At 47.5% G+C, this 27,640-nt stretch overlaps 1 protein-coding gene across 7 annotated transcripts in view; it reads left to right on the top strand.

Annotated features, from left to right (window-relative positions):
* ZMYND8 (zinc finger MYND-type containing 8) overlaps positions 1-27,640 on the top strand; it is a 142,308-nt gene that overhangs the window by 20,560 nt on the left and 94,108 nt on the right. The window contains exon 1 of one of the 7 annotated variants that reach the window (XM_040330307.1): positions 15,911-16,111. The exons of the other annotated variants lie outside the window; for them this stretch is intronic. The gene's annotated coding sequence lies outside the window, so the exon portion shown is untranslated. Of the gene's footprint in view, positions 1-15,910; positions 16,112-27,640 lie in introns of those variants that run through there. 7 annotated transcript variants of the gene reach the window in all.

The raw sequence follows: 27,640 nt of genomic DNA, 5'->3' as shown, positions 1-27,640 counted from the left end.
AAATCTCCCAAATGAGATGTAAAGGGCAAAAAAAAAGGCAATATGAGGAAGAGATCTTCTTCTCATTATGTTCTTATGGCCTATTACAGGGATAAGGGCTTCTAGGATCCGGGGGGCTTCTAGTATCCGGGGGGGCCTCTAGGATCCGGGGGGCCTCTAGGATCCGGGGGGCCTCTAGGATCTGGGGGGATTCTAGGATCCGGGGGCCTCTAGGATCTGGGGTGAATCTAGGATCCGGGGTGCCTCTAGTATATGGGGGGATTCTAGGATCCAGGGGGATTCTAGGATCTGGGGGGCTTCTAGGATCCAGGGTGCCTCTAGGATCTGGGGGGATTCTAGGATCCGGGGTGCCTCTAGTATATGGGGGGATTCTAGGATCCGGGGTGCCTCTAGTATATGGGGGGATTCTAGGATCCGGGGTGCCTCTAGTATATGGGGGGATTCTAGGATCCGGGCTGCCTCTAGTATATGGGGGGATTCTAGGATCCGGGGTGCCTCTAGGATCTGGGGTGAATCTAGGATCTGGGGTGCCTCTAGTATATGGGGGGATTCTAGGATCCGGGGGGATTCTAGGATCCGGGTGGATTCTAGGATCCGGGGGGCCTCTAGGATCCGGGGGCCTCTAGGATCCGGGGGGATTCTAGGATCCGGGGTGCCTCTAGGATCTGGGGGCCTTCTAGGATCCGGGGTGCCTCTAGTATATGGGGGGATTCTAGGATCTGGGGGCCTTCTAGGATCCGGGGTGCCTCTAGGATCTGGGGGGATTCTAGGATCCGGGGTGCCTCTAGTATATGGGGGGTTTCTAGGACCTGGGGTGCCTCTAGTATATGGGGGGGATTCTAGGATCCGGGGTGCCTCTAGTATATGGGGGGATTCTAGGATCCGGGGTGCCTCTAGGATCCGGGGTGCCTCTAGGAGACGGGGGGATTCTAGGATCCGGGTTGCCTCTAGGATCTGGGGGGATTCTAGGATCCGGGTTGCCTCTAGGATCCGGGGGGATTCTAGGATCCGGCTGCCGCTATCCCAGTATGGAAGGCTTCAGGGCCCAAAGGGGTTAATCTCGCCCTGCTGGGATCTCTCATCTTCCTTTACACTAACATACGATCGTCCCTTTCCTTATATAGCTTTGTCTTTTACTCCTCTGTACTGAATTCTGGACCGGGGGCTTTCCAGGCCAATCTCATCACCAAACCTTCTGACATACAAACAGTCCGAGGGGAAAAAAAATATGTCTGCATTGCACCAAGATGTCAGAGAGAGAGAGAACCCTTCAACTCCATCTCTATAAACCAATCCGGTGTCCTCAATCACTGCAACCCAGATCTGCTGAACGGCTGATATTGGAGAAAGGCGTTCTGGAACGTTCTTCATGTCCTCGTCATGTGGATGTGGGTTTCACTGCCAGGAAGCTGAGGGGGGGGGGGGATTCATGGAGGAGGAAGATTATTGATGCATGTGAGTGGACATCTGTGCGTCGTCTTCATAAATTAAAATAAAATACGCAATTCATTGATATCATAGAAACCATCTTACTTGTTCAAGAGTTTTACTTGCTGCCTGGACCTCCCTGATAATGTTTCAGTGGTGCAAGGGGGGGGGGGGTCCTTGCACCACTGAAATTCTGTCGGAGAACTGCGTTTCAAGGGTCCTGTCCGATCACAGGTTATTAATATTATGCTTGACTCCAGGACTTCCCCCGAGTCTCCCCTGTCCTCTGGAACTCCCTACCTCAATCTATCCGGCTACCTCCCTACACTGTCCACTTTTAGACGTTCGCTGAAAACGCATCTCTTCAGAGAGGCCTACCCTAAAATATACCCAACCCCCAACAACTGAACTTTTTTTTTTTTCTCCTTCAGCCCATCCTGCACAGTAAAGCACTGCGCAAACTATTGGCGCTATATAAATCCTGTGTAATAATAATATATAAATCCGGCATAATATAATATACAAGTCCTGTATAATAATAATCTAGATAAATCCTGAAGAATAATAATAATATATAAATCGTTTATAATAATAATTTATGTGTGTGTATGTATATGTATATATAGGATTTATGCGTACAGCATATTAACAGGATAGAGAGTATGGCCCGGATTCAGAGAGATCGGCGCATCTTTAGATCTCATATGCGCTACGCCGACGTAACATTGAGAGGCAAGCTGAGTATTCACAAAGCACTCGCTCCCATATTTACGCCGGCGTAACGTAAATGGGCCGGCGTGAGCCCGCGTAATTCAAAGTAGCAAGGCAGTGGGCGTGTTGTATTATAATGAAGCGTGACCCCATGTAAATGCACGGCCGAACGAACGGCGCGTGCTCCAGAATCACGTTGAATTTACTCCCTAAGATACGCCGGCTCCATTCATGCGAGGTGAACGTAACCTACGCCCAGCCCCATTCACGTACGACTTACGTAAACGACGTAAAATACGACGCTGTTCCCGCGCCCATACCTTTCACATGACTTACGCCTGCTTTATGAGGGGGTAAACTTACGCCGGACGTACGCCTTACGTAAACGGCGCAGCTTACTGCGACGGGGGCGCAAGTACGTTCGTGAATCTGCGTATCTCGCTCATTTACATATTCGACACGTAAATCTACGGAAGCGCCCCTAGCGGCCAGCGTAAATATGCACCCAAGATACGACGGCGTAGGAGACTTGCGTCGGTCGTATCTTGCCAGAATCCAGGCGTATCTGCTTTCCTGAATAAGCGCATAGATACGACGGCGCACATTTGGACGACGGCGTATCTGGAGAACCCGGGCCTATATATATGTGTATATATATAGTGTGTGTGTGTGTGTGTATATATATGTATGTGTGTGTGTGTGTGTGTGTGTGTGTGTGTGTATATATATGTATGTGTGTATATATATGTATGTGTGTGTGTGTGTGTGTGTGTATATATATATATATATATATATATATATATATATATATATATATATATATATATATATATATATATATATATATATATATATATATATATATATATATATATATACACACTCTCTATCCTGTTAATATGCAGTATGTATAAATCCTATATTTTTTTTTATAATAAATATATATATATATATATATATATATATATATATATATATATATATATATATATATATATATATATCCTGGATTATATGTAAATCCTGATAAGAATAATACTATGATAAGCCTATATAGGAAAAATAATAATATATTAATCCTGTATAATGGATAATAATAAATCCCTAACAGAAAAAAATAGGATTTTTAAGGTACCACGCCAAAATTATGTAAGAGAATATACATTTTATTTATACAAATCATAAAAAAAAATCACACAACAAATAACTGGAGATGGAGGAGCTGCAATCGAATAGGTTGCCAATATTTGCAGACATCGGTATGTCCAGATAGTTTCTCAGACGCGTTTCGCGGGACAGCGCCCGCTTCTTCACGTTAGAATCCTACAATTGTAAACAAATAAGGAAAGTTAAGCTTCTAGCAGGATCAATTACATATATAAGATTACAGACCACAAGCTGATCCCATTTACAACCATCAAGAATTACTTGCAACGAAAGCTTGCACTCAATGCTGGTACACAGAGTACTTCAAAATGAATGGGGGAAAAATAATATCCTGTATAATAATAATAACAATAATAATAATAAAAATAATATAAATCCTGTCTCTTGATTCCTAGCTGGGGCTCATCTGACCTCCTTACATCAGGGTCCCCTCTAGAGTCGGAGAAAGAGAGTAAAGAAAAGAGGGTGCGCCTGTCCTAAGCAAATGTATTGATAAAAACAAATTAAAACTACTCACAAACATGTGAATAAATATTGCTTGGAAAAGCCACCCAATCATGGCGATAAGTCCTGAAAAGGACAGTCTCCAGATGGTAACAGAGAGGCCATAAGGGCCACTGCTGGCTCTGACACGGTTTGAAGGAGTACCTTCTTCCTCAGAGCCTACCAGAGTCCCAATAAAAGTCCAATCCCTACATCAGGGTCCTCCTTTACATCTCCACCCTTACGTTGGAGCCCCCCCCCCCCCTTACATCTGCATTCCCATGAGTCCTTCCTTACATTATAGTTCCTATCAAAGTCCCTACCTTACATTAGAGCCCACCCTTACCTCACATACTTGACTTGGAGAGTCCGAGAGCGTGGTTATAGCAGCAGGCGGAGCAGGTCGGGGTGGAGCAAATGCCATCTTGTAAAAGCTGGTGCAAGTACATGGTTTTCAGGAGGCTATCAGTCCCATCAACCAACAGAGGTCCAATGTTGGCACACCCCAGGAAACCTGTGCTAGAGACCAGGGAACAAGGAGGGAGGTTGTTGATGTTGGCAGAAAAAGGAAAATTGTAGGTGGACATGAAGACCTCTGTGGGAGGCGGCTGACCCTAGCTGCGGGTACATATAATCTTGCGGTACGCCGGATTTTGGAGACTCTGGTCTAGAGTAAGAACTTGTTGTGTAGGTTCCAGAGGACCCTCAGGTCCTGTCAACATGATTGTGGGGCAATGGTGGTCCCTGAGGGTCCTCTGATCATGCATGTCTTCCGACTCCAGCCTATGGACACTGCCTAGGTCTATGGGCATTTTAAGAAAAGCATCAAGACTTTTTTTTAAAATTCAACAATTGATTTTTGTCAATGCAGTAGGGAATTTCACAGCTTGGCCACTTTTAGAGAAGCTTGTTAGGTGGTGTCCTGTGTGCAGTCCATGGAATAGAATGAATGAGTGAAGATGGCAGATCTTTATGTTGACTTAGAATAATACTGGCCATGCACTCAGGAAAACGTCAGCCAGCTTAATAGCAAACATGAGCATATAGACCAGTGTTTCTCAATTCCAGTCCTCAGGCCCCCCCAACAGGTCAGGATTTCCATTATTTTGCACAGGTGATTTGATCAGTTTCACTGCCGTAGGCTGGGTTCACACTACTACACTACTTTCATCCTACTTTGCTCTGTGTTCAATGTTTTCCTATGAGAGCGTCTTGTAGCGTCCTACACAAGTCGGTCCGACTTTGAAAATGCTCCCTGTACTACTTTTGGTCCTACATTGATCCTACTTCAGGCCCATTGAATATCATTGAAGTCGGACCAAAGTAGTATCCTGTTCATGAAAGTAGGATGGATGTAGGACCAATGTAGGATAAATGTAGGACCAATGTAGCAGAGCAAAGTAGGATGAAAGTAGTGTAGTAGTGTGAACCCAGCCTTAGTAATCACCACAGCCTTTTCATCTGAGGAAAATCCTGAAAACCTGACCTGTTGGGGGGGCCTGAGGACTGGAATTGAGAAACACTGATATAGACCAACTTTCTAAGAGGAACCCCTAAAATGTTTTTTTAGGCCTTAGGTGACTCTTACTAAAACCAGTGCATCTGGAAAAATGCCCCTCACGTTTGTGTCCAGTAGCAAGACTTCATCCCATGCAGTGGTGGTCGGGATGTCCCCCTTACGGTGGTGGTCGGGATGTCCCCCTTACGGTGGTGGTTGGGATGTCCCCCTTTCGGTGGTGGTCGGGATGTCCCCCTTTTCGGTGGTGGTCGGGATGTCCCCCTTTTCGGTGGTGGTCGGGATGTCCCCCTTTTTCGGTGGTGGTCGGGATGTCCCCCTTTCGATGGTGGTCGGGATATCCCCCTTTCGGTGGTGGTCAGAATATCTCCTTTTACAGTAATGGTTACAATCCCCCTTATGGTAGTTATTGCAGTTCATCCCTTAAACACTGCTAAAAAAAGATGATTGGTAATATACTGCTGACTGTGCCAAGTGGTGTTAGTCCCAGAATTATGCAGTCACCAATGAATAGGAGGTCCATCAGCACAAGGAACCCCTACCACCCTCTGGAGGAACCCTGCTTGTAGACTAAAGGCAGCTTGCCATCAACCGTTTCAATTGTATTGCGTTGGCAGTAGGCTGATTGTGTTTGTGTTTGTTTGTTTTTTATCTTGGCCTACATTGTGAGACTTTCTTTTCCACAATGAAACTTCATATTCCGGATGTGAACCATACAGGACAACACTATACTTGCATCACATGTACTAAGAGTAAAAGAACAGAGAGTGTAATACAAGCCCCTAAAAATTTCCAGTTGATCATAAAACCCCATACATAGTGCAGTATTGGGGGGATTATACTCTTGTGGTAGGTGATTTTCCAATGAGTTACCATAGACATCAGTTGCCCATGCAAGGGTTCTTCACATCAACATGAACAGACACCTGAAAATGCCAAGCCGCCTGACTCACTTGTCAGCAGAACTGCTTCTTTTCTTAGCAGTCCCTCCATGTTGCCCAGCTCTGGTTTTCTTGGCTCTCTTAACTTTAAGTCGCAGTGCCCTGCTGCACAGCCCGCTCCTGGCCTACCCGATAGGAGACCACCTGACTCATGGGACAAGAACCCCTGGCTGCTAGCTAGGACTCCTCTGACCCCTTAGTGAGACCTTCTGTCTCGTGACTCCTAGCTAGAGCTCCTCTGACCCCTCAGTGGGACCTCCTGTCTCTCTACTCCTGGCTGGGGCTCCTCTGACCCATTGGTGAGACCTCCCGTTTCTGGTCTTCTAGCTGGGGCTCCTCTGACCCCTCATTGAGACCTCCCATCTCTAGTCTTTTGGCTGGGCCTCCTCTGACCCCTCGGTGGGACCTCCTGTTTCTCGACTCCTGGCTGGGGCTCCTCTGACCCTTCTCATTGAGACCTCCTGTCTCTGGTCTTCTAGCTGGGCCTCCTCTGACCCCTCGTTGAGACCTCCTGTCTCTAGTATTCTAGTTGGGGCTCCTCTGACCCCTCATTGAGACCTCCTGTCTCTGGTCTTCTAGTTGGGGCTCCTCTAACCCCTCGTTGAGACCTACAGTCTCTGGTCTTCTAGTTGGGGCTCCTCTAACCCCTCGTTGAGACCTACAGTCTCTGGTCTTCTAGTTGGGGCTCCTCTGACCCCTCGGTGAGACCTCCTTGTCTCCAAACTGGGAGCCATAAGCTATCCTCAGGCTTGAGTATATAAGGACCCTGCACACCTGTGAACTCACACTGGCTGCAGGCACCTGGTAAAATCCAGACCTAGGATTAAAGGTTCCGTCCCACCCAATAGATTTTGGAACCTTCAAGCTCCCAGGCACCAATTCGGGACTACAGAATCCGGAGAAAGACAAAACAACACGGCTTTCTCTACTCAGAAAGGATAGACTGGAACTTCAAATTAACCCTTTAATGTGAATCCTGCATCCTTTTTCTTCGTCATTTTCAGCGAAGGGGCCTTAGTAGTTGGCTGGCGCATGGTGAGCCCACAAGAGTAGACCCCATGATGGATTATATAAATGCTATGTGCTCCACCACCATAATCTCTGGGCACGCCTAATGACTCTGGGCTCCTCAGTTCTAGAGGAGGGCATGTTTCCCTTATCTACTAGAATAACCCGTGTGAAATGATCTGTTACCAGAATTAGTTGTCTGGCCTGTTTTTTGTTTTGTTTTTCTTCCCCCTCCAGACCTGTGAATTCCCATAAACCGCAGTGTCCATAGGCAGCTTTGATGTCCTCTTTTCAAGTCTTCACACCTTGGCTTTTGTATTTATACACATGCACCGTTTCACATGGAGGGTGAAGATGAGATTGTATCCGTAGACATGTGTGCATGTACGGTCATCCCAGTCCAGTGACCAATGGCAACCGGGACTCCATGCCAGAGCATAGAAAGTTGACTGCTGAAAGATTTTTCTGGATTACCGTATTCCGTACCTTGCGCCTTGATTTATTTATTTGACCAATGGGAAAGCAGGAAAATGGTCTGGGACGAGAATCCGCTGAAATTTCGTTTTGGCTGCTTTCACACCTGCTCCATTGCAAAAAATATATGCATGTGCGTTTTTGCTACGTTTCCGGTGCGTTGTGCACCTGTGAAAAAAAATACATGTGATTTAGAAACCACACCAAAAACGCAACCGCGGGTGTTTTTTTTTTTTTTATATAGTCCATTTTTCAATTATTTCAATGTTGGGGGGTGCGGTTTTGGCACTTCTTGTGTGTTTTTTTTTTTTTTTTTGTTTTTTAAGCAACTGACTGGTATGAAGAATTTCATAGGATTTAATGGTCGTGCATTTTTTCTCCTGCTTTTTTGGTTGGACAAAAACTGATCAATGTGAAAGGACCCTTAGGCTGCTTACACACTGGGGCGGGGTGGGGGCGTTGGCAGCAAAGTGGGAGGTGCAATGGCAGTAAGGCGCTTTTACCGTCGGAATTGCGGAGGTATTCGGCCGCTAGCGGTGCAGTTCCCCCCCGCTAGCGGCCGAATAAAAGGTTAATGCCCGGTATAGCCGCGGTTTCCCATTGCTTTCAATGGGAAGAAGCGGTGGAGGAGCGGTAAACGCATCGCTCCTTCACTGCTCCAAAGATGCGGCTAGCAGGACTTTTGGAGCGGTCCTGCTTAGCGCTCCGCCCCAGTGTGAAAGCCCTCAGGCTTTCACACTGGAGAAACAACAGCCGCTGTTTTAGGTCAGTTTGCAGGCGCTATTTTTTAGCTCAATTAGCGCCCCAGTGTGAAAGGGAGGAACAAAGATTGTCTCTGGACAGCCGCACTCTGAACATAGTGTAGCCTTTTATTAAGAGAAGGACAGCACTACAAGTCACAGCAAAATAAAATAAAACCTGACCACTGACGCGTTTCGCACTAAAACTATTGCTTGGTCATATGACTAAGCACTAGTTTCAGTGTGAAACGCGTCAGCAGTCAGGTTTTATTTTATTTTGCTGTGACTTGTAGTGCTGTCCTCTTAATAAAAGGCTACAATTTTTTCAGAGTGTGGCTGTCCAGAGACCATCTTTGTTCCTGCTTTGCTAAGTGCATTGCCTGCACCTGAGTTGTCTGCAACAAAGGATATTCATCTGGGTTCCCACCTGGAGCGGCGAATCCCTTTCCCCAGTGTGAAAGGGGCCTTATAGTGGTCGCTTTTCGGCCGCTAGTGGGGGTAAAACGAATAAAGGGTTAAAGGCTGCCGCAGAGCGTCGAAGTGCTTTGGCAGGAGCAGTGTATACACCGCTCCCGCACCGCCCGACAGATGCTGCTTGCAGGACCCAAATCCCCCTCCCAGCACAACCCCCCCCCCCCCTCACCCAAATCCCCCTCTTAGCACAACGCCCCACCCAGCACAATCCCCCTCCCAGCACAACCCCCCCCCTCACCCAAATCCCCCTCTTAGCACAACGCCCCACCCAGCACAACACCCCCCCCCCCTCACCCAAATCCCCCTCTTGGCACAACGCCCCACCCAGCACTATCCCCCTCTTGGCACAACCCCTTGACCCAAATCCCCCTCCCAGCACAACACCCCCCCCCTCACCCAAATCCCCCTCTTAGCACAACACCCCACCCAGCACAACACACCCCCTCACCCAAATCCCCCTCCCAGCACAACACACCCCCTCACCCAAATCCCCCTCTTAGCACAACGCCCCACCCAGCACAATCCCCCTCCCAGCACAACCCCTTGACCCAAATCCCCCTCCCAGAACAACCCCCCCGACCCAACCCAAATCCCCCTCTTGGCACACTAACCCAACCAGCACAACCCCCCTAACCCAAATCCCCCCCCCCAGTACAACCTCCCCGACCCAAATCCCCCTCTCCCAGTACAACCCCCCTGACCAAAATCCCTCTTTACAAACCCCCCCCGAACCAAAACTCCCTCTTTACAAAACCCCCCCGAACCAAAACTCCCTCTTTACAAAACCACCCGACCCAAAACTCCCTCTTTACAAAACCACCCGACCCAAAACTCCCTCTTTACAAAACCACCCGACCCAAAACTCCCTCTTTACAAAACCACCCGACCCAAAACTCCCTCTTTACAAACCCCCCCCCCCCCCCGACCCAAAACTCCCTCTTTACAAAACCACCCGACCCAAAACTCCCTCTTTACAAAACCACCCGACCCAAATCCTCCCTCTTTACAAAACCACCCGACCCAAAACTCCCTTTTTACAAAACCACCCGACCCAAAACTCCCTCTTTACAAAACCACCCGACCCAAAACTCCCTCTTTACAAAACCACCCGACCCAAACCTCCCTCTTTACACAACCCCCCCCCCCCAACCCAAAACTCCCTCTTTACAAAACCACCCGACCCAAAACTCCCTCTTTACAAAACCACCCGACCCAAAACTCCCTCTTTACAAAACCACCCGACCCAAATCCTCCCTCTTTACAAAACCACCCGACCCAAAACTCCCTTTTTACAAAACCACCCGACCCAAAACTCCCTCTTTACAAAGCCGCCCGACCCAAAACTCCCTCTTTACAAAACCCCCCCGAACCAAAACTCCCTCTTTACAAAACCACCCGACCCAAAACTCCCTCTTTACAAAACCACCCGACCCAAAACTCCCTCTTTACAAAACCACCCGACCCAAAACTCCCTCTTTACAAAACCACCCGACCCAAAACTCCCTCTTTACAAACCCCCCCCCCCCCGACCCAAAACTCCCTCTTTACAAACCCCCCCCCCCCCCGACCCAAAACTCCCTCTTTACAAAACCACCCGACCCAAATCCTCCCTCTTTACAAAACCACCCGACCCAAAACTCCCTCTTTACAAAACCACCCGACCCAAAACTCCCTCTTTACAAAACCACCCGACCCAAATCCTCCCTCTTTACAAAACCACCCGACCCAAAACTCCCTTTTTACAAAACCACCCGACCCAAAACTCCCTCTTTACAAAGCCGCCCGACCCAAAACTCCCTCTTTACAAAACCACCCGACCCAAAACTCCCTCTTTACAAAACCACCCGACCCAAAACTCCCTCTTAACACAATCCCCTTCTAAACGATCCCCTGTTAACTGTTAGGCCTCATGCCCACTAAAAATGCCAGTAGTTTTTACTGTTAAAAAAAAATAAAAAAAAATAAAATGCCAGTAGCTTTGCAGTGAGTTTTTCATTGTCTAGCGTTTTTTAGCTTTTTTAATCAAAGGGACCAAAAACTGTAACCACTGGTGAGCCACGTTTTGGCGCATTTATCTGTGTTTTTTTTTTACATTGGAGCGTTTTTACAGCTGAAAAAATCCTTATTTATTTATTTTTACAGCCAAAAAACGCCAAGCCAGAAACCGTTAATAACGGCCTATGTGTGTATGGACACCTAGGGTAACATGCTGGAGAGTTTATTGACTGTAAAAAAAAAAAAAAACATCTGAAGCCAAAAACTTCCAAAAACATTCGTTGTGCACGAGGCCTTTGCAGTGGGAGAGCACACAGATCACTCCTGTGTACAGAGGAGGCAGAGACCTCCCCCGCTCTCTGCTGCTCTCAGTGCTCTTGCCGGCAAGTCCTTAGCAACCGATGACGTCATTGGTTGGTAGAACGCAGTCGGGCGGCCAGCTCAGCTTTCCCTTTTGCCGACAAGTGTACAGAGAGGAGCAGAAGGCGGGGGAGGGGGGATTGGAAGTGCGGGCACAGCTCTCTTGCCTTGAGTCTGTACGCAGCAGTTATCCATGTGCTCTCCCTCCTGGGGATCGCTCAGATCGGGCCGTTGCCATGGCACCCCCTAAGGACCTCCTCATGGCACCCCGGTTGAGAGACACTCATCTATATAGACTGCAGTGGAATATATAGAACTCTAGTATGTTGATCTGCCCTATTTTTGCACCGTTGCGTAGCATTAGCGAATCAATAACTGGTTTCACTTGCTGCCTGAAATTGTTCTTTTAAGCCTTTTTTTTTATTGGCAAAAATATGTTTTTAAAAACATTTCCCACCCACTGTGCCGTCCTAAATTTAATAGTATTTTTTTATTTATGAATATTTTTATTTTAAATGTATTGGCGTCACTTCTGGTCCCGGCCGCCTAGGGGATGTCCTTCATCATCAGGAGATTCCCCTTGGACTCCTGAGATATCAGCATCATCGATCCCAGGAGTCCCAGGGAATAGCCTGATTCTCTTTTTGATTGACAGTTTGCCATAACAACGGGGTGGGAACCTCCGCTACTACCACCATTACTACGGTCTGTGAACCGAGCGATCTAACACCGGCGATCGCTCGGTTCTCATGGCTTCCCGAGCAGAGAGCTGTTGACTGTCGGTCACCGCTTTCTGCTCTGCTCCCCCCCCCACATTCCGCACTCATTGGAGGGGGTGGGAGCTGACGGTTCAGGCTCTCACCGGCTCGCTGAGAAGCTGAGCCGGGTGATGGTGTTCTAACGATATGGTTCCCTTATCAGATAGGGTCCGGCCTGGACTGCGCAATCGGAGCCGACGGAAATCTCAGAGGCTGAACAGGTGTTCGTCGGCTGTAGACGGAGCATGCGCAATCAACACGTCGCTCGCTCCCGATGCTCAGGGCTGATCATACATGCCGCTCGCTCTACACAGCAAGGGGCGGATGCTTTTCTCAAATGCTCGGATCTCAATCCAGCAAGGGGCGGATGCTTTTCCCAAATGCTCGGATCTCAATACAGCAAGGGGCGGATGCTTTTCCCAAATGCTCGGATCTCAATACAGCAAGGGGCGGATGCTTTTCTCAAATGCTCGGATCTCAATACAGCAAGGGGCGGATGCTTTTCCCAAATGCTCGGATCTCAATACAGCAAGGGGCGGATGCTTTTCTTAAATGCTCGGATCTCAATCCAGCAAGGGGCGGATGCTTTTCTCAAATGCTCGGATCTCAATACAGCAAGGGGCGGATGCTTTTCCCAAATGCTCGGATCTCAATACAGCAAGGGGCGGATGCTTTTCCCAAATGCTCGGATCTCAATACAACAAGGGGCGGATGCTTTTCCCAAATGCTCGGATCTTAATACAACAAGGGGCGGATGCTTTTTTCAAATGCTCGGATCTCAATACAGCAAGGGGCGGCTGCTTTTCTCAAATGCTTGGATCTCAATATAGCAAGGGGCGGATGCTTTTCCCAAATGCTCGGATCTCGATACAGCAAGGGGCGGATGCTTTTCTCAAATGCTCGGATCTCGATGCAGCAAGGGGCGGATGCTTTTCCCAAATGCTCGGATCTCAATACAGCAAGGGGCGGATGCTTTTCCCAAATGCTCGGATCTCAATACAGCAAGGGGCGGATGCTTTTCCCAAATGCTCGGATCTCAATACAGCAAGGGGCGGATGCTTTTCCCAAATGCTCGGATCTCAATACAGCAAGGGGGGCGGATGCTTTTCCCAAATGCTCGGATCTCAGTACAGCAAGGGGGGCGGATGCTTTTCCCAAATGCTCGGATCTCAGTACAGCAAGGGGCGGATGCTTTTCCCAAATGCTCGGATCTCAGTACAGCAAGGGGCGGATGCTTTTCCCAAATGCTCGGATCTCAATACAGCAAGGGGCGGATGCTTTTCTAAAATGCTCGGATCTCAATACAGCACGGGGCGGATGCTTTTCTAAAATGCTCGGATCTCAATACAGCACGGGGCGCCCCTTGCTGTATTGAAATCCGAACATTTGAGAAAAGCATCCGCCCCTTTCAAAAAGCATCCGCCCCTTGCTGTATAGAGCGAGCGTTGAAAGGCATGTATTAGGGCTGGGGAAAAAAATCGATTTGAATCTTGAATCGAGTTTTCATAGGACCGCCGCTCCGGACTAGGCCTTTTCCCAGGATCGCGCCGAGCTGCGGGCAGGATGTTTTAGGTCGAGGCTTCGGCCTAGTGCGCGTGCCTTTCCCAGGATTGCGGCCTACAAGGCCGACGCCGCAGCCTCGCCTAAAAACTTAGGACCAGCGCGGTGTCCATCAGGAAAAAAAACTTGATTCGACTCGTGAATCAATTTTTTTTTTTTTTTTTTTTTTTAATCGCATAATTTTTGGGGGGCCAAATCGCCCAGCTCTAGCGTGTATAACCAGCTCCGAGCATTGGGAGCAAGCGCCATGTTGATTTCCATTGGCTCCGATTGCGCAGTCCAGGCCGGACCCTATCCGATAAGGGAACCATATCGTTAGAACACCGTCACCCGGCTCGGCTTCTCAGCGAGCCGGTGAGAGCACAAGCCGTCAGCTCCCGCCCCCTCCAATTAGTGCGGAATGTGGGGGGGGGGAGCAGAGCAGAAAGCGGTGACAGTCAGTCAACAGCTCTCTGCTCGGGAAGCCATGAGAACCGAGCGATCGCCGGTGTTGGATCGCTCGGTTCACAGTCCATAGTAATGGTGGTAGTAGCGGAGGTTCCCACCCCGTTGTTATGGCAAACTGTCAATCAAAAAGAGAATCAGGCTATTCCCTCGGACTCCTGATAAAACACCGGTCCAAGCATTTGGGTGGACCCCAACCATATGGTCGTGATCCTTCCCGAGAGGTATTGGATTTTTTTTTTTTTTTTATGTGCCTGAAACGTATTGAGTTGATTTATATTGATGGGCAAGTCGGGCTTGAAATAAGAATTGGCCTTTTATGCACGTTTTGTGCGTATAACACCCAAGCAGAAGATATTAAAACATGAGATCTGTCTGATGGCCTCGCAGCTCCTCCTTCCGTGCCGTAGAAGTGAAAACATGCAGCATTCGTCTTTGGTTTGTCACGAGGCTCCCGGTCTAGCGGAGAGAGCAGCCTTGGCTCAGGGAAAGGAGATCTCTGGAAAGCACCCTCGTTTCCTATGTTTCGAATGGAGGTGACATGGAAGAAAAAATTCCTGGAAATGGCGAGCCTGCAAGAACATTCTGCACAATAATGACGATGCCGGTGGAAAAAAAAAACAGCTAATACGGGACTCTTTTTTTTTTTTTTTTTTTTTTTTTTTTGTCCCTGTAATCTGGAGGTGCTCATTTCATGGCTGTGATCACACCTACTGAGAGGACCATGTTCACATTCTCCACCTAACGCCTGAAACCCAGGTGAGCGAAAAAAAGGCGAAGAGATCCGAATAAAGCAAACCGAAATTTATGTCCTGGGTTGGACCCCCTTTGTTAGGTCCTCCTTGCTAGTAGCGAGTTGGACCCCCTTTGGCCTTCATTCTTGGTGGCATAGATACAACAAGGTGTTGGAAACGTTCCTCAGAGATTTTGGGCCATAGTGACATGACCTCACTCAATTGCTGCAGATTTGTCGGCTGCATGTCTCCCAGTCCAAGGCGTTCTATTAGATGAGAGGTGGTGAGTGTGGAGGCCATTGGAGGACAGGGACCTCATTGTCCTGTGGTGAGATGATTGGATCTTTGTGACATGGTGGCATTATCCTGCTGGAAGGAGCCATCAGAAGATGGGGACACTGTAGTCACAAAGGGATGGACATGATCACCAACAATACTCAGGTGGGCCGTGGCGTGTAAACCATGGGGGGCCCAAAGTGTGCCAAGAAAATATTACACCACCCCCACCACCAGCCTGAACCGGTGATAGAAGGCAGGATGGATCCATGCGCCAAATTCTGACCCCACCATCTGAATGTCGCCACTGACTCATCAGACCAGGCAACGTTTTTCCAATCTTCTATTGTCCAATTTTTGGTGATCCTGTGCCAATTGTAGCCTCGGTTTCCTGTTCTTAGCGGCCAGGAGTGGCAAGCCGGTGTGGTCTTCTGCTGCTGTAGCTCATCTGCTCCAAGGTTGGATGTGTTGTGCGTTCAGAGATGGTATTCTGCATACCTTGGGCGTAACGAGGGGTTATTTGAGTTATTTGTTGTCTTTCTATCATCTGGAACCAGTCTGCTCATTCTCCTCTGACATCAACAAGGCGTTTTTCATCCACAGAACTGCCGCTCGCTGGATTTTTTCTCCTTTCCCCACTTCTCTCCTCTGACATCAACAACGTATTTACATCCACAGAACTGCCGCTCACCGGATATTTTCTCTTTTCCTTGCCTTTCTCCTCTGACATCAATAAGGCAGTTTCCTCCACACAGTTGCCGCTCACTGGATATTTTTTCATTTTCCCCACCATTCTCTGTAAACCAGAGAGATGGTTGTGTGTGAAAATCCCCAGAAATACTCAGACCGGCCCGTCTGGCACCAACAACCATTCCAATGTCGCTCAAATACCCTTTCTTCACCATTTGGGGGTTGGTTTGAACATCAGCAAGTTGTCTTCAACACATCTAGCTGGCTAAATACTGTTGCTGCCATCTGATTGGCTGATATAGCAGTTTGTGTTTAGCAAGCACTTGAACAGGTGTACCTAATAAAGTGGCCGGTGAGTGTACATGTGCCTATATAGGAGGGAGGGGCAGGGGGGGGGGCTTTCTTCAGACATTGCTCTCGGCGAATACAATAGTTACCTGGTGGGGGTCTCGGCCTGCAGACATACAAGTGTTCTCTTATCTGAATGTTAATGGGTGGGTTGGCCAGATGTTTTCTTATGTATGTAGGCTCCTTTCAATCTGGGGGGTTGCAGTTTTTTTTATGTCATGGGTTATTTTGTCTGTCCGGTTCAGATGCAAATCAAGCTGAGCCAAATTGTAATTTGTAAAATGCACGCTCCCTCGTCACTGGTTTTGATTGACATTGAAGCCTGTGAGACCAGGAAATGATTGGAGAGAAGAGCTGCCGATGGGCACAGGGCTGGATCAAATGAGGGCTCAGGTGAGTGTAGGGAGGATATATAACTGCCCTATGCAGTCCATAATTTCATAACCCTAACCTAAATAGGCCATTTACCTGTAGGCCATTTGTGCATGGAGCTGCCCCAAACACCAGCTGTTGGGGTGAGCGCCGCCCCTGTGAGCATCGTCCCTGTGAGCGTCGTCCCTGTGAGCGCCGCCCCTTCTGAACCCCTCACATACGCAGCACTATCACTTGTTGCCTCAGTTGGCCTCATCAGCTACAGCGCACTCTCCCGGGCACTTCCTCGTGTACTGCTAGGGAGCGCTCGTCCTAACAGTTGGTCCCTCCTAGAGAAGAAAGCAGGACAGAGCTATAAAAAACATTTGGGGCTTACTTCTTAAATGGCCTACAGATATGGGTAGAGCATAACTCCATGACTGTCCTGGGGGTGGGTCCCTGTGAGTGCCGCCCCTGTGAGCGCCGCCCTTCTGAACCCCTCACATACGCAGCACTATCACTTGTTGCCTCCAGTTGGCCTCATCAGCTACAGCGCAACTCTCCCGTCTCAGCTGCTGAGCTGATCTGCTCAGCTTAGGGGACAGTGCTCATTTGTGGGGCTTGGAGGAAGGCGGGCACTTCCTCGTGTACTGCTAGGGAGTGCTCGTCCTAACAGTTGGTCCCTCCTAGAGAAGAAAGCAGGACAGAGCTATGGAAAACTTCTTAAATGGCCTACAGATATGGGTAGAGCATAACTCCATGACTGAGTCCTGGGGGTGGGACGAAACGCGTCGGGGGTGGGACGAAACGCGTCGGAGCGTGGCCTGTATGGAGCTGGTTGAGTCTGCTTTTACCTCTATGACCGCTGGGTCTTGTCCGTGTGAGACGATCGAGAGATTTCTTTCTCTCCTACTGAACGTATTGAGTCAGGACAGGCTCTTCCCAAGCCAACACCCTCCAGTGAGAGTCACCGGACTTGTATTAAAACCTGAAGCGGCACCCAAAGTTTTCTGGTTTATGGAATGGTGTATGTGGACTGCATAGAGTGTTTGTTTATTTTTTATAAAGATGAACTAACCTGCTGTCCTTCTTAAGGAGAGCTCCCTCATCCAATACTCATTGATTGGCCTAGGCTGATCACGAGGAGCTGGGCCTTTTGGCTAGGTGGACCTAAGTGTGCCTTGCCCCCCCCCCTGTCCAGAACACAAAACAATAGATACCAACAGCACACTCATTCTCAATGGCAATGCATTGGATGAAAACAATATATAAAAGGATACAATTTTATTAATTTCTCAATATCCAGAGATCAATTTAAATCCTCAATCTCAACAGATGGAAACATGGAAGTCCTCGGTCTGAAGGTAAGTAATGACTCCAATGTATAAAGGGCTGCAGTCAACCTTCCATCATCTACAACTGGTGAGGAAGAAGACGAGGAAAGATCCTTGGCAAGCTTACTTGGGGGGGGGGGGGGGGGATATGCATCCACTTACATGGGAGATGCTACCGGTCTGCAGACAATCGCGCTGTGTGGTGTAGAGGCAGAATCGAGCTTTCCGGTTTGGTGGCCAATCGGAGACGGGAGGTGGAAACGCAGCCGGATGGAAGCGGATGCACGCTCTGGCGCCAGTGACGTGCAAACTCCCCATTGCACAGGTTCTGGCGATTGGTAGAACCCCCCCAGATGTGCGCCACAGAGTCTCCATAGCAACGCGTTTCAAGGCCCCGCCTCTTTTATCAAGCGAATGTGCCAGTGACAGGCAAACCTCTCCCCCCACTGAGCAGGTGCTGGGGATCAGAAAATACACCAGATGTGCGCCACAGTGCCTCCATAGCAACGTGTTTCGAGGCCCCACCCCTTTATCAAGCTAATGCACCAGTGACAGGCAAATCCCCCACTGTACTTGGGGATATGAAGAACCACTGGAAGTGCGCCAGTCTCCATGTCAACGCGTTTCAAGGCCCCGCCTCTTTTATCAAGCTAATGCACCAGTGACAGGCAAACCCCCCACTGAGCAGGTGCTGGGGATCAGAAAAAACACCAGATGTGCGCCACAGTGCCTCCATAGCAACGTGTGTCGAGGCCCCACCCCTTTATCAAGTTAATGTGCCAGTGACAGGCAACCCCCCCCCCCCCACCACTGCGCAGGTTCCAGGGAATGTAAGAACCACTGGATTTGCGTCACAAAGCCTCCATAGCAACGTGTTTCGAGGCCCTGCCTCTTTATCAGGCTTGATGCTTTTTCATGGTTTTCATCCAATGCATTGCCATCCAAATGAGTACGCTGTTGGTGTCCTATTGTTTTGTGTTTTTGCTACAACATCTGCTCTGTTGGTTAGCCCAAAAATTATGCAGCTAGGGTAAGTGTGGGTGGCGTGGTCAAGCGCTGCTGTACACATCCATTTCTTGCCACTGTCGGGAATCTTGCACCCCAGGGAAAGGGGAGGCCAGGGAAGGTTTCCTCTTCGGGAAGGGACCATATGTCAAACCCTCGTGCCCTTTTTTTTTTTTTTTTGGTTCACTTTTTCACTTTTTCGTTTTTGTGCACCGCGACATCGAAAAAAAATAATTGTGCGTACAAATTGGCCCATGTGTTATCACAATCTGCATGCCGGTCCCAAGCTGAGCAATTGTGGAGGGTTGAGGGAAGACCTGGCAACCTACCTCATGGGGGGGGGGGGGGGTGCAAAGAAAATTGTATAAAAGAGGGCGTGTATCAGACACGGTGCCCAGAGAGAGCCGGTCTATAGAAATGCTGGGGGTCTCATGCGGCTATACACACACATACAATTGAAAGAGGGCAGGGCTGGACTGGGACAAAAATTTGGCCTGGGACTTCATCCAGACTGGCCCACTTTTACAGGTCTCTCCCATGGCGGCGGGACAACGATCACACCTCCCCCCCCGGCCACCCAAGCCCCCTCTCCCCCTCCACTAGCCATTCTACTTTATTAGAGTAGAATGGCTGGTACTGGTTCTCTTATAGGCAGTACCAGTGGGGAAGTTGGACATTATTTCACCCGGGGCAAAGAATCAGTTTGGTGCCCCCCCCCCCCCCCCCCCATTATGGGACAAGATTAGGCAGAAGTGAGAAACTCCCAGGCCATAGCTGTTGAGTCAGCTGTCTGTCCCCTCCCCCCCATGCTCCTCTGTCGTCCCCCCTGCTTCTTTGTCCCCCCAGGTGAGCGCTGCGGGAAGGGAGAAACAGAGGAGCGGAGGGGGGCGGCGGTCTGCTGTCACTGAAGCCGGCCCACTGACCTATCGGCCCACCGGGAAACTCCCTGTAGTCCTGGATGAGGGATATGGAAGGTGAACCTTTCAGGATCTGTTTTCCCGACCTTGAATGTGGGGCTTGCAGGTCCTGCTCTCTTATGGCTACCTACGTTACGGCTGCCACTGACCCCCCAAATCCCCAATGAGAGGTCTGCGTATGACCAAAGCTTTATTACCAAAGTTAACACAAGAAGACCAATCTCCTGCTCTTCAGAAGATTCAATTATACACCGGTTTTTCTGCCCCCTGCAGGTCGGGGGGAAACCTAAAGAAAACGCTGCAAAAACCCGGATCAAAGGGCGCACTAACCTAGCGCGTTACCTTTTTGGGTTAACTTTATTGTGAAGACAGATTTGTACTCACTAATGACTTAGACAATAAGGTACATCAAAGTCCACATGTACTTGAAGCAGCCTGGTCACCTAGCCTGGACAAGTCCCAAAGCATGAGAGGACTGTCCACAAACGTTGACGTGTTTCGACGGGGGTCCCCTCTTCCTCAGAGGAATTTTTTTTTTTTACACAATAAAGTTATTGCAAAGGTAATACACTAGGTTGGTGCATCCTCTGTTCCTTGTTTTTGTATTACAACCACAACCTGTATGGGATTTTATGGTGCTACAACAGATTTTCTTAAAGCATAATTTTTTTTTTTCACATATGTTAAAAATGGTTTACAATTTCATGTACAGCAGAACATCCAGGGTTGGTTGTACCTTCTATAAAGGCTACACTGTTTCCTCTACATTTTGGGTCCTCAACCTGTGGCCCTCCAGCTATTGCAGAACTACATGTCCCATGAGTCATTGCAAGCCACTGACAGTTGCAAGCATGACTCCCAAAGGCAGAGAGGCGTGATGGGACTTGTAGTTCGGCAACAGCTGGAGGGCCACAGGTTGAGCACCCCATGCACTACATGTTTCACCAACAACAGCTTCTTCAGGAGGAGTGACACCAGAATGTAATTAGCCATATCCTTACCCTTATCTATCAAGAGGACTTTACTCCTAATGATGTTATTTCTAGTGGCGATTTTTGTCCCTAGATTCACAAGTGGCACTTGGACGGTCATAGAAGGGGCAATATGGTCCCAGTGATGCTGTTTATTAGTTCAGACTCCAAAGAAAGAGAGAGAAGGGATGCCAAATTTGCTTAATATGCAATGCTCAATGGGCGGGTTTTCCTTGCACTAGGGCAGCATATGCGATATGTAAACAGTCCTGTTTGGTCGCCTCCATGGCTCCAGCTGGCTCTCTTTCTTTGGAGTCTGAACTAATATACAGCATCACTGGGACCATATTGCCCCTTTTTTGATTGCCCAAGTGCCACTTTGGAATTTAGGGACAAAATCGCTGCTAGAAATAACACTGATTAGGAGTATAATCCTCTTGATCAGGATATGGCTTATTAAAGCGGAGTTGCACCCAAAAGTGGAAGCTCCGCTTATCTGCTGCCTCACCCCCTCCGGTGCCACGTTTGGCCCCTTTCCGGGGGGGGGGGGGTTAAGAGCGGTTACCTTTTTTTGACAGGTACCCGTCATCCATTTTTTTGGGACTGAGCCGCAGCGACCTTGGGACTCCTTCCTCCGGCTCTCGGGTGCTGCCGCCGACCATTTTTGGTAAGGGAAACTGGCTGCGACAGTACCTGAGAGCCAATCAGAAAATCGTCTGGGGTGCTGACATTGCGGTAGCGATGAACCGGTAAGTGTCTTAAAGCGGAGTTCCACCCAAAAGTGGAACTTCCACTTTAAGCACTCCTCGCCCCCTTACATGCCACATTTGGCATGTCATTTTTTTTGGCGGGGGAGGGGGAGTAGGGGCTTCGTTAGGAGTGGGACTAACTGACCCACTTCTTCCTTCCGCCTACGGGCCACCTAGGTGGCCCCTGCTTCTAGGCAATCTCCTAAGACACGTGACAGGTCCTAGAAGATCGCCTGTCCACTCCGAGAGCGTGCCCGACAGTAAAGCCCGAAAGCTGTCGCGACCGGGTGCCCAGAGTGGCAATGGAGACTGTGGCAGAGAGGAGGGGGAAGAGATGAGCGACGCTCCGGGCGTCCGCATCGCTGGACCGTGGAACAGGTAAGTGTCTGTTTATTAAAAGTCAGCAGCTAAACTGTTTGTAGCTGCTGACTTTTAATAAACATAAAAAGCCTGGAACACCACTTATAATATTACAAGTCAGAAGCTACAGTATTTGTAGCTGCTGAATTTTCAATTCTTCTTTTTTTTTTTTTTTTGGTAGGTTGGGCAAAACTCCTCTTTAAAATTCTGGCATCACTTCTCCTGAAGAAGCCGTTGACGGCGAAACACGTAGAGGAAACAACAGTGTGTAGCCTTTATGGAAGGGACAACTAACTGTGGATGTTCTGTTGTATATAGAAAATTAAATTGTAAACCATTATTAACGTGATTTTAACATGTGAAATAAAATTCTGCTTTTTTCTTCTTTTTTTTTTTTTTAAGCGAAAGTGAACCCAACAAACCGAGCGGGATCTGGGAAAGGTAGGGGTTTAGGATGGGGAGAATCACTAAGTGGAGATGCACTTGGGGTTAAAGTTCATAGGTCAAAGGTCAGCTAGGGTTAGGATTAGGTTTAGGGTTTGGCTTAGGGCAGAGATATGCAATTAGCGGACCTCCAGCTGTTGCCAAACTACAAGTCCCATCATGCCTCTGCCTCTGGGTGTCATGCTTGATGCTGTCAGAGTCTCGCTATGCCTCATGGGACTTGTAGTTTGGCAACAGCTGGAGGTCCGCTAATTGCCTATCCCTGGCTTAGGGTTTGGCTTAGGGTTAGGGTTTCCCATTGAAGAATATGGCTAGGACTCAGGAATTGGAACAGGGACCTCCCCCAAAGGTCAGAAGGCGGGTTCCCAGAGGTCAAAGGTCACAGGGCGTGGCTGACCCACCCCCACCAAAGTGTACCGCCTACCCCAACTAAATGAACAAGTCGGGGAAAGCGTCTTCCGGCACGTGCCAGAAATGTAACACCCCCATTGGTTGTGCTCTCAACCGAACTGTCAAGCCATCCAATGGTTGGTGTCATAACTGATCAGAATCATGGCAGTAGTAGATTAAACAGAGGTAAAGATGGGTGAAAACGATAGGGGGGGGGGGTTTACTTACACTTTAAGAAAATGTATTGTTGCAGTGCCATAAAAATCCCATCTATGTTGTCATGTAAAAATATACTTTAATGGGGACGTGGGGGCAAAAAAAAAAAAAGGTTTAGACCTTAGGAGTCATCCCATAATATAATCTAAAAGGCAACTTCTTTTTTTTTTTTTTTTTTTTCATTATTGCCAATGGCTGGGGGGGCACCCGGCTTCCGTGCATTACCATGGGCCTCTCCTCATTTGGTGCAGATAATAACATAAGAGGAATTGGGGAGCCCTATATAGGGCCGATAGAGACTCTCAGATCCCCCCCCCCCCACTCCCCATATCCCCGTCCAGATTCGACCTTTGTTCTGGCCGAGTGTATTTTTGTGACGTGTAAATCATACCAGTCTGTCTTCCTGTCTGATTCTTCCCTTTTTTTTTTTTTTCTTTCTCTAAACATTTGGTTTTCATCTGCAAATCCAAAAGCGTTTTTTTTTTTCTTTCTTTACATTTTCTCCCCCCTTGGTGGTGTTGGGAAGCCGGTGGGGGAGATTTTTTTTTTTTTTTAGTCCACAGATGCCCCCTTCTTGTATATAAACTGCTTCCATTTTAGCTACAGTACAGGAATGGGGCAGTGCAGTGCTGCCAGACGCCATTTTAAAAGAGCCTGCACAAGTTCCACATCCACCGAATGAGTGAGACTGTGATAGGTGAGTGTTTTCTGCTAAACCCCCCCCCCCCCTTGACCATTTTTGCACCATCCTTTCACACACACACACATGTTACATGGGTCGCTGCGGTAGGCTTTTGTCCTCCCAGGCTTTGCTTCATGCTGTGTGGTGGCTTTTCATCTGATGCAGAGATTGTGCATGACTTGTCACACCTTGCAGACATGTTACAAACACTCAGATTTTTTTCTTTTTTTTAAACCCTGCTTAGATCCAGGAGCATGCACTGTGATCACAGCAACACCAAAATACCGTACTCCATCTATTTCTCTACTTTCTACAATGTAACACTAGACAGATGTTGCATGCAAAGCGAGTGCAGAGGATGCAGAGAGTGAAAAAAACAAAAATAGAAACTATGTAACCTTTTCTCTTTGCCCGCCCCAGAAATGGTTAATGCAGAGCAAAGAGGGGGGGAGGAGTGTATCTAGATATTCTATAATAGATCCATGTAACCTTTTCCCTTTGCCCCTTCCAGAAGTGGTTAATGGGAAGCAGTTGCCATTAAGGGGGGTATCTAGATAGTAGAATAGACCCATGCAACCTTTTTTTTTTTCTTCCTTTTCTTGCCCCAAAAATGGTTGCTGCACAACAGATGCCATTAAGGGGGGTATCTAGATATTATATCCGTGTAACCTTTTCCCTTGGCCCCTTCCAGAAATAGTTAATGTGAAGCAGTTGCCATTAAGGGGGGTATTTAGATTTTATATCCATGGAAAATTTTCTTTCTGACCCTTACAGAAATAGTTAATGTGGAGAAGATGCAAAGGAAATATCTAGATATTCTATAATAGATCAATTTTATCCTTTTTTTTTTTTTTTTTCCTTTTCTTTTCTTTTCTTTGCCTGCCCCAGAAATGGTTACTGCAGAGCAAGGGGGGAGTATCTAGATATCCTATAATATACCCAAGTAACCCTTTCCCCTTTTGCCTGCCCCAGAAATGGTTAATGCAGAGCAAAGGGGGGAGGGGGGGAGTGTATCTAGATATTCTATAATAGATCCATGTAACCATTTCCCTCGGCCCCTTCCAGAAATGGTTAATGGGAAGCAGTTGCCATTAAGGGGGTATCTAGATTTTATATCCATGGAAAATTTTCTTTTTGGCCCTTCCAGAAATAGTTAATGCAGAGAAGATGCAAAGGAAATATCTAGATATTCTATAATAGATCAATTTATCCTTTTTTTTTTCTTTTCTTTTCTTTTCTTTGCCTGCCCCAGAAATGGTTACTGCAGAGCAAGGGGGGAGTATCTAGATATCCTATAATAGACCCACCCCACGTAACCCTTTCCCCTTTTGCCTGCCCCAGAAATGGTTAATGCAGAGCCAGGGGGGGGGGGGGGATCTAGATATCCGATAATAGACCTACTTAACCCTTTCCCCTTTGCCTGCCCCAGAAATGGTTACTGCAGAGCAAGGGGGGGGGGGGGTATCTAGATATCCTATAATAGACCCATGTAACCCTTTACCCTTTTACCTGCCCCAGAAATGGTTACTGCAGAGCAAGGGGGGGGGGGGGGGGGGAATCTAGATATCCTATAATAGACCCACGTAACCCTTTCCCCTTTTACCTGCCCCAGAAATGGTTACTGCAGAGCAAGGGGGGGGGGGGAATCTAGATATCCTATAATAGACCCACGTAACCCTTTCCCCTTTTGCCTGCCCCAGAAATGGTTACTGCAGAGCAATGGGGGGGGGAGGGGGAATCTAGATATCCTATAATAGACCCACGTAACCCTTTCCCCCTTTGCCTGCCCCAGAAATGGTTACTGCAGAGCAGATGCCATTAAAGGGAAATTTCTACATATTCTATAGTAGACCCATGCAACCTTCTATTTATTTATTATTGTTTTTCTTCGCCCCAGAAATGGTCAATGCAGAGCAGATGCTATTGAGGGGATACGTAGATATTAGACCCAGGCAACCTTTTCCCTTTTGCCTCTCCCAGAAATGGTTAATGGAAAGCAATTGCCATTAAGGAGGGTATCTAGATATTATAATAGACCCAGGCAACCCCTTTTTTTTTTTTTCTTCTTCTTCTTCTTCCTTTTCTTGCCCCAGAAATGGTTGATGCACAACGGATGCCATTAAGGGGGGCATCTAGATATTATACCCATGTAACCTTTTCCCTTTGCCCCTTCTAGAAATGGTTAATGCGGAAGCAAATGCCATGAAGGGCAATATCCAGATATCCTATAATAGTCCATTTAACCTTTTCCCCTTTTTGCCTGCCCTAGAAATGGTTATTGCAGAGCAGATGCCATTAAAGGGAAATTTCTACATATTCTATAATAGATCCGTGCAACTTTATTTTTTTATTTTCTTGCCCCAGAGAAATGGTCAATGCAGAGCGGATGCAATTGAGGGGGATACCTAGATGTTGGACCCAATCAACTCTTTTCCTTTGCCTCTCCCTGAAATGGTTAATGCAGAGCAATTACCATTAAGGGGGGCATCTAGATATTGGACCCATGCAACCCTTTTCCTTTGCTCTGCATTAACCATTTCAGAGAGAGGCAATTGCCATTAAGGGGGGCATCTAGATATTGGACCCATGCAACCTTTTTCCTTTGCTCTGCATTAACCATTTCAGAGAGAGGCAATTGCCATTAAGGGGGGCATCCAGATATTGGACCCATGCAACCCTTTTCCTTTGCCTCTCCCTGAAATGGTTAATGCAGAGCAATTACCATTAAGGGGGGCATCTAGATATTATATCCATGTACCATGTAAAGGTTGCATTAACCTTTTCCCTTTGCCCCTTTTGGAAGTGGTTAATGCAGAGAAAATGCCATGAAGGGTAATATCTCGATATTCTATAATAGATCAATGTAACTTTTTTTTTCTTTGCCTGCCCCACAAATGGTTAATGCAGAGCAAAGGAGGGGGGGATATCTATATATTCTATAATAGATCCATGTAACCTTTCCCTTTGCTTCTCCCACAAATGGTTAATGCAGAGCAAAGGGGGGAGTATCTAGATATTCTATAATAGATCCATGTAACCTTTTCCCTTTGCTTCTCCCAGAAATGGTTAATGCAGAGCAAAGGGGGGAGTATCTAGATATTCTATAATAGATCCATGTAACCTTTTCCCTTTGCTTCTCCCAGAAATGGTTAATGCACAGCAGATGCCATTAAGGAGAATATCTATTGCTTCAGCGATGATTGACAGCTAAACAGCATCAAGGAAGCCCACTTAGCAAACAAAAAAAAAGGTTAGATGGATCTAGTATAGAATATCTAGATATTTAATTTGCATCTTCTCTGCATTAACCATTTCTGGGGCAGGCAAATGGGAAAAGGTTACGTGGATCTATTATGGGATATCTAGATACTCCCCCCTTGCTCTGCATTAACCATTTTTTGGGGCAGGCAAAGAAAAAAAGGAAAAGGAAGGAGGTTACATGGATCCATTATAGAATATCTAGATATTTCTTTTGCATCTTCTCTACATTAACCATTTCTGGAAGGGCCAAAAAATAAAAGTAATAATTTTTTCCCTTTTCCCTTGCCCTTTTCCGGAGCAGCAAATACCATTAACTATTCTTTTATGACCCACGCAACATTTGCCTGCCCCAGACATTGTTAATGCAGGGTAAGGGCAATAGCTAGATACTCTATAATAGATCTATGCAACCTTTTCCCTTTGCCTTCCAGAAGCCCACTTACCCCCCCCCCCCCTTTTTTTGCTAATACCTGCCATTGATTTTCATCCGGCACATTGATCGATTGGTAGATGATGGTTAATGGAATGCAATTGCCCATAAGGGGGGGGGGGTATCTAGATATTCTAATAGACCCATATAAACCTTGCCTGCCCCAGAAATGGTTAATGCAGAGAAAGGGTAATATCCATATATCTTCTAATAGACCCACGTAACAATTTTTTTTACATGGCCTCCCCAGAAATGGTTAATGCGGAGGAGACACCATTAAGGCCAATATCTGGATACTATGTAATAGACCCATATATCCATCTCCCCCCCCCCATGCCTCTCCCAGAAATGGTTAATGTAGAGGAGACACCATTAGGGCCAATATCCAGATATCTTGTAATAGATCAATGTATCCATTTTTTA

The sequence above is a fragment of the Rana temporaria genome, chromosome 12 (assembly GCF_905171775.1).
Source record: "Rana temporaria chromosome 12, aRanTem1.1, whole genome shotgun sequence".
In the NCBI taxonomy this organism is placed as follows: Eukaryota; Metazoa; Chordata; class Amphibia; order Anura; family Ranidae; genus Rana; species Rana temporaria.
The sequence above is the reverse complement of the archived record's forward strand: the minus strand, read 5'-3'. Positions and strand labels throughout refer to the sequence as shown.